Source organism: Callorhinus ursinus, unplaced genomic scaffold, assembly GCF_003265705.2.
Source record: "Callorhinus ursinus isolate GAN/ISIS: 27379988/994484 unplaced genomic scaffold, GSC_fseal_2.0 scaffold2387, whole genome shotgun sequence".
In the NCBI taxonomy this organism is placed as follows: Eukaryota; Metazoa; Chordata; class Mammalia; order Carnivora; family Otariidae; genus Callorhinus; species Callorhinus ursinus.
Window position 1 is genome coordinate 1 of NW_027399441.1, and position 7,804 is coordinate 7,804.

The 7,804-nt window shown below is 56.0% G+C and overlaps 2 pseudogenes; one reads left to right on the forward strand and one right to left on the reverse strand.

Moving 5' to 3' along the window:
• Positions 1-877: 877 nt before the first annotated feature.
• Positions 878-1,826, forward strand: LOC141372194 (histo-blood group ABO system transferase-like; annotated as a pseudogene).
• A 4,879-nt stretch (positions 1,827-6,705) lies between these two features.
• LOC141372193 (uncharacterized) lies at positions 6,706-7,545 on the reverse strand (annotated as a pseudogene).
• Positions 7,546-7,804: the final 259 nt, after the last annotated feature.

The following is a 7,804-nucleotide window of genomic DNA, read 5'->3' on the forward strand; positions in this document are numbered from 1 at the left end:
GCAAAAACATCAGTCCCAGAGTGGCTCACCACACTTGCCTATAATGCAGGAGCTGCTTTCCTCACAGGGGGGAGCAGGTGGTATCCTTAAAAGGGGACCAGCCATGGGACGTGGTTAGATAAGACTTTGAATCCTTTGGGGCCGGGCTTATGTAGACCTGGACCTGGATGCTCACACACTTGGATTCAAGCCGGGGCCTAAGCAAGCCCCCTCTTCTTCCTGGTGTCGTCTTTTGCCTTCCCTGTCCACGGGATGGACTTGATTCCTGATGTGGCAGAGTTTGAGGGTGACCCCTCCTAGGAATACCAGTGGCTTACTGAGCACCTTGTCAGCAGGATGCCCAGTAGCCTTCCAGGGAGGACCCTACAGGAAGTGAAGACAGGTCTTTGGGGGCCAGCGACAGCCCACTCAAAGCAAAGTGGGACAGGTATCCGGCCCTGCTGATTCTAGCCGCTCTGTAAGACATAGAAATGAGGGCTGTACCCAAAAGTGTTTCCAACCTGGAAAGTGGGGATGGGATCTGCGGGGGGGGGGGCAGTGGAGGACACCTGCAAGAGTTTGCCCAGGAGCTCAGCACAGGGGGAGTGACTGGCTCCAGCATGCTGACTGTGGAGCTGCATGGGTTTCCAGCCTCCGAAGCCTCAGACTCCCCTTTGGAAGTCAGGCTGCTGATGGCCACCATCTCTGGGAACAGACATTAGGGAGGTCCTGCTGGCAGATTCCCTCAAGAAGGTCAGGAGGTGGCTGTTGCTTTAAGCAACCCAGGGCCTGCCCGCTTGAAGAAGGTGCACACGTCCATGGCCCCTAACTCTTCTGGCCTGCTGCCAGCCTCTGGCAGTGACCCTCTTCCTGCCCTATCCACTGCCCCTGTGGTTGCATGGTCTTCCTGGAGCTGTTCTTGCAGACAGCAGATAAGCACTACATGGTGGGACATGGGGTCACCTACTAGGTTTTCACCAATCAGCCAGCTGCAGGGCCCCATGTGCCCTCCAGGTAGGCCAGAGGGTGGTGGTCATCATGGTGGACACAGGGTCCCTTACTACGTCTTCACCGACCAGCTGGTTGCTGTGCCCCGTGTGCCACTCTGGGAGGGCCGGAGGGTGGTGGTCGTCGTTGTCCACGGCGTTCTGCTCTGGCAGGATGTGCCCATGCTGTACATAGCTATGATCAGCTGATTCTGCGAGCAGCGCATCCTCTGTGACGTGGATGACCTTGTGTGCGTGGACGTGGATGTGGGAATGAAGTTTTGGGACCACGTGGACATGGAGATCCTGTCCCTTCTCTTTGGCACCCCACACCTCAGTTTCTACTGGGCAGCCCATGAGGAGTTTATCTACGAGCGCTGGCCACAGTCCCAGACCCCCATCCCCAGGTACCAGGGCAACTTTTACTACATGGGGGCCTTTTTTGGGGAATTGGTGATGGAGTTTCCCCGACTGACCTCGGCCTGTCACCGGGCGATGGTGATCAATTGGGCCAATGGGATTGAGGCCGTGTGGCCCGATAAGAGCCACATGAACAGGTACCTGCTGGGGCACGGGTCCAACAATGTGCTGCCCACGGAGGACCTGTGGGACCCATGGCTGCTGGGTTGGCCCCCCTATCATTCCCCGGGTCATGAAGAAGCTGAGATCCATGGCTGTGCCCAAGAATCAATAGGGCACCCAGAACTCATGAGGGGCTGTCCCTGGAGGAGATGTGCTACCTGCGGTATTGGGCCGTCCCCTGAAGGACCTTTGAGACTCGCAGCTTATAGGTTGACCCCTGTCATGGAGAAGCTGAGATCTATGGCTGTGCCCAAGAATCACCAGGACATCTGGAAGTAACGAGGGGCTACCCCCGTCTTCATCAGGGGGTGCTGCCTTAAGTGGAGCCGTCAGAGCAGATTCCTACTTCTGTCCCCTTGAGGGAAACTTTGGAGCCCAGCACTGCTTGCACGGGCACGACAGCGTCCCAACCAGGCCTGCGCACAGGAGGCCTGCCTGGGGGCACAAGTTCCTCTCTTTGTGGTCACTATATTTTGATCACTTCCGGGTCCTATGCAGCTGTGAACGGCTCCAGTTTTATGTCGGATATTTTTCTGTGTCAATGCTGAGCAACCATCTTAAAAAGAAAAATTGAGGGAAAATGTTTTCTCCGTGGTTCTAAACAGACATCACCTGTTGGGGCTGGGAGCAGCCCTGTAGCAGCCATGGAGCCAGAACGGGTGCTGGCCGGGTCTTCCCTCCCAATCCTTACACCTGACCGTAGCCATGGGGCTTCAGGGTCAGGGGTGCACCGAGCCACCTCCCAGACCCCCAGTGCCCTCACCACCAGAGGCCTTGGCTGTGGTAACTAGCTCGGCCTTGAGGAGCGTGGAGCCCTCTGGGCTATATAAGGTTCCTGCCTTGGTTTTAAATGGCTATTTCTGTGCTGGTGTTTCTGAAATATGGGCACTCGCTCTGTCTGGATGTGCGTCCCTTTAGGATTCCTCAGTGCCCAACAGTGGGTTTGCACTTGTGCACTTTCTCTGGACCAGCTGCCTGCACTGTGTCTTAGCAAGCCATAACTGAGCTCAGTCACCCAACAAGGGGCAGAGCATGAGAGCAAGAACTAAGATACAGGCTCCCTGCTCCTGGGTCCTCTAGGGACTCGCGATGGCCCCGACATCCTGACTCACTTCTTTGGTATTCTGGTATAATGGACATACAGCTGATACCATGAAGCGCGTTTCAGTGGCAATAAGTATATTCCCTGTTCTGCACCGGCTACCTCCCTCCATCACCACAATGTTTTCATCATCCCAAACTGAAACTCTACCCACGAGACCCTAACCCCCACTCCCCTTCCCCAGCCCTGGCAACCAGCAGCTCCTTCCACCTCTGTGAATGGGAGTGCTCTCCATTCCTCACAAGTGGGGTCCTCCGGTGTCAGTCCGGTAGGGACTGGCTTATTTCACATGGCATAGTGGCCTCAAGGTCTATCCCTGTGAACCTGAAACTGACCCACTTTCCCCCAAAAAGTGTGGCTCAGCCCTCTCCTGTCTGAGCCGAACCTCCTCAGTCCCTTCTGCTCCCCTCACCTTCCTCCTCAGCCTGAAGTTTATCCCAGCCAGTCTGCCACTTTGTAGACCTGTTCAGGCCGGATGCCAGGCACATACCCCGGCGGCCTCCCGCCTCACCTATACCCCATCTGTCCACGTCAGGTGCCTGCCCCCTCCCCCAGCTGACCACATGCAACTCCGAGAGGTGTCCCCGACTCAGGAGAGTGAAACACCAAGTTCAGACCCTTGGTGTCGTCTGGGACTTCTTCCTTGCTTCCAACTCTCCCAGCAGTGAAGTGGCTACTGGAGGACATTCAATGTTCAAAACATTTAAAGACCCACGTGAGTCTCTGCCGCCTAAGGCAATGGATAACAGTTGGGGCAAATAGAAACCAAGCAGAATCACCAGAAGAAAGGCTGAGGATTGAAGAGCTTTAGGGAAGAAGGGTCTGGAAGCTCTGACTGCCCCTAACTGACCATCAGATGCTCCTCAGTTACTCTTGTGCCTCTGGTATCTTCCTGGAACACTGACATGGTTGTGTTCAGACAGCTTGTCCAGCAGTACCCTCAGTCTCTGGGAGGCAGTTTTACTGGAATCCGCAGGGTGTCCTGCTGCCCCACCGGGATCGCTTTTTGAAGGTGCATTCTCCAGGCCATCTGAGGAGCCAAGACTGTGGGTCAGTGACCTGGAGGGATTCTGAGTGGAACTTGTGGGATGGGAGGGCTGCACGGACCAGGAGCAGGATTCCAGAAAGCCGATTGGGGTCCCCGGCATCCTACCGATTTTGAATCAAAGCCCTGAGATCTTTAAATGCCAGCAATGTTACAGCATGGACCAGAAAAGCAAATGTCCCTGTGCACCCAACCCCACCTATATTATTGGTCATTTCTTATCACTTGAGCTGAGGTCAAAGGATTGGGAGTCGGGGCTTGAGGAGGGTCCTGGGCCAGACATTGTATTTGGGGCACAAAGGCCATCCAGACAAGGTTGTGCTGAGCCTGATGTGGGGGTCTGTCTGGAAACCCCAGCTGCAGGCACCTCTGTCAACGGAGGCCCCCTTAGCCTGCCCCAGTGCACCTGCTGCTGGGGAGAGCCTGCTCCCTCCTCTCTGCCTGAGGGTTTTCTCCTGCACCAGGTGTCTCCTCTCCTGCCAGCCATTGACATCCTGCAGCCTGGGAGGGTGGCTACCCCGAGTTCCTCTAGCTGCTGGGGGAGCACCTGCTTCTTCCTCTCTGCCTGAGGGTTCTCTCTTGCATCAGGTGTACCTCCTCTCCTCTCAGTCACTGTCAGCCTGCAGCCTCGGAGGGTGGCTACCATGACATCCTCTAGCCCTGGGGACAGAGCTGGTGTGGGTGAGATGTGTTCTCCTAGCAGGCCTGAGCGCCAGGTCCCCACAGTGCCCCCTGTCCTCCTGCAGGCTCACTGTGCCACATTCTCCCTCAGTCTCCCTGGGCCCAAGTCTTCCTCTGTTCGCGGACCATCCTTGACCCAGTCTCCACACAGTGGGACTGGGAGCAGGTCGTGTGGACCTTCTGGATTCTCGCTTCCATGTCCGTGACATGGGCACAGTCCAGCCTCACAGACTGCTCAGTGGAGGCCCAGCGCAGGAAGAGGCAGGCGACTGCAAGGGAGATGGCTATTTACCCCAGAAGGAGCACACAGTCCTTGCAAAAAGCACCGGGCTCACAGGACCCAGCATGGGATGTGGGTGTCAGGCCAGGGAGAACAGGGAGTCCCGGGGGTGGCCCTGGCGGGGAGGTCATGGAATGGTCCCAGAAGAGGCAGGAGACAAGGAAGATGACAGGACAGAACTTCCCAAGGAGGTTGATGGATGGATCAGTGAATCGCAGAGACCCTTGGGAAAACTTAGAGGCCCTGCAGATGTTGGCTGAAACGCTGTCATTTGGTCCGAAAATTTGTGTCACAACACCCCAGTCGACACTGTACGATTTACTCTTTGTTGGTTCTAGGAATCAGTAGGTACCTGCCAGTAGAACTCACACTGCATGAAGTCTAGGATATACTTACTTTTCATTACTTTTCAGGACTAGATGTCTCTAGAGGGAATGCAAACATGGGTCTTCCATTCTTTGCATTGTGCAACTGGCCTCTGTTTTCAGGAGCCAATTCCTGGTGCTCATCACCACTGCTAACCCTAAGGACTGCCCCCGTCACCTCCCACAGTGGACATGACCATGTGGGTTGGGGGGTGCTCACTGATGAAGCCCCAGGACTCAGTACACAGCAGGGACCCCAGATCATCTACCAAATGAGGGAGGATGGAGGGAGGTTTGGAGGGAAGGAGGGAGGGGGAGGTAGGGTTGGCCTTAGGGAAAGAATGAGGGAGAGAATGAATGAGAGAGGGAGTAAATCCACAGAAGCTGGGTCCATAAATCAGGAGTCCTTATTTGGAGTGAGGTCCGAGGGCATCACAGCCCGCCCGGGCTGTAGAAGGTGGCTCACGGCAGGTCCATCTCTCCTCCCAGTGCTGACTTTCCTTCTCCTTGGACCCGATGTCATCCTGGATCCTCTCCCCCTCCTCCTCAAACAATTCTCAATGTTCCCAGTGACAGGGTGTCAGGAGGGGTGGGTCTTAGGTGGGGTTTCCCAGATCCTGTGTCCCGGATGACACCAGGACTGTAGCTGCAGGGCATTCTATCATGAGTACTGGGACCGTGTATCCCATCCATCTCCTCGGGCATTAGTGTTTTTCCATTCCCTGCTCTCTCCACCACCGCTGTGATGAACGCTCCTGACAATACATGTGTGCAAAACAGAGCCAGAGTTTCCAGGGCTGAGGCCAAGGCTGAGGATGGATACACTTTGCCCTGGGATGGGTGCTGCTCACTGTTCTCCCAGACAGGGGTGCCTGTCACCGATCTACCAGGGGACCGCTACTTCCTCATGTTCTCCCCAGGGCTGCTGGTCCCCAGACCAGACACCTGCCAGTCTGAGGGTATCCAGCGCTGCCTCCAAAGTGTTTCCTTTGCCCGAGTCCTTCCCCAGGAACACCCGCGTCTCTGAAACATATTCCATGCCTGCCCATCCTTCCGCCTTGGACTTGCATGTGTTTGGTCTCCATCCCTTTAGAACCCAGTGACTGGGAGCGTGGTTTGGACCAGAGTCGGGTGAAACCTTTCTCTGGCCTTGGGTTGTGAGCAATGCTTTTGCCCTTTGTGGTGTGTCTTCCAGCTTTCTGCATTTCCCTGGTTTCTGTGTGGGTCTCAGGAGGAACCAGCCCTGCCCTGTCTGGGGTCAGGCTGTGGTGTCCCAGCAGGACCAGGTGTATCGGCCCCGAGATTATGCCCATAATTCCTAAAGTGGCCTCTTTGATTACATCTGATGTGTAATCCATCAGGGATTTCAATGTCAAATAATGGAAATTTTATGACAAACACAGAAGAAATGGGGTCCTCTTTGAAAATAGGGGGGCAGACACAAAGGCCCCCATTGTGTGATTCCAATTACAGAAACATCAAGAATAGGTAAAGGAACAGAGAGAGAAAGCAGCTTAGGGGTTGCCAGAGTCTAGGCTGGGGGAGAAAAGGGCAGGGTGTGCTTCAGGTTCGGGGACTCCTTTGGCTAATGAGATATTCTGCAGCAATATTCTTGGGTGTGATGGCACAGCTTTGGGCATGTACTTAATATCATGACGTGTTCAATTGAAAAGAACTAATCTTATTTAAAACAAATAATAAACAGTATATAGGAAATGGAAGGATAAAATAACAGTTAATATGTACCAGAGAGAAAGAACACAGGGGGAGGGGATGAAACAATCGGGCGGGGTCTCGGGTTCCGGGGATGGAACTAGGGGTGATTGTACAAGGAGATCTCCCTGCAAGGCTGTGGGCTTTGGATGTGGCCGTGGGAGCCCTGTAGGAGAAGGAGTAGAGGCAGTGCTCAGGATAGGGCAGGGACAGGGGCAGGGACAGAGGTAAAAGCAGGGCCAGGAGCAGGGGAATTGGAGGGACAGGGTCAGCAGTAGTGGCAGATGCAGGATCCAGGGCAGGAGGAGGGACAGGATCTGTGTCAGGGGCAGGAACGGGACCAATGGCAGGGGCAGGGGAAGGGGCAGAGGCTCTGGCAGGAGTACGGACAGGGACAGGAGCAAGGGTAGGATCTCGGTCAGGGAACGTGTCTCTGGCAGGGGCAGGAGCAGGAACAGGGGCAGGGTCCAGAACAAGCGCACAGGCAGGGGCAGGGGCTGGGGCAGGGCAGAGGCAGGGGTAAGGGAAGGGGCAGGATCCAGGTCAGGATCTGGGTCCGAGGCAGGGGGAGTGGCTGGGGTGAGAGAAGGTGGAGTGGCAGGAACTGTAGAAGGGGCAGGGGCGGGGGCTGTCGCAGGAGCAGGTGCCAGTTCTTCCTGGACAGCGCCAGGCTCTCCGTGGGCAGGTGCCGGGTCCCATGCCGGCTCCTGGTCTCCTCCTGAAGTCACTGCAGGCACAAGCCCTCCCTCCAGATCCGGCTCTAGCTCCTCAGGTGGTGGAGCAGCTGTGAGAGGAGAAAAGCTCACCCACATGCCTGCTCTCTGTGGGCCTTTGCAGAGACAGAGCCCAGGCCAGGGTCTCCCAGAGAAGCCACAGCCGGGAAGGAACCCTCACGGAGACGTCTCCCCAACTGCAGTCCACTGCTGTGTGCTTTGTGCCCAGTCGTTGCTCCTGGCCACACAACAGCCTCTGGGGGCTCCTCCCTGTGAGGCCAGCACTGATCTGTCCCCACACACCACAAACACGTAGCCCCAACATTCTCACCCTCGGCCTCATCCTCCGTGGGCTCCG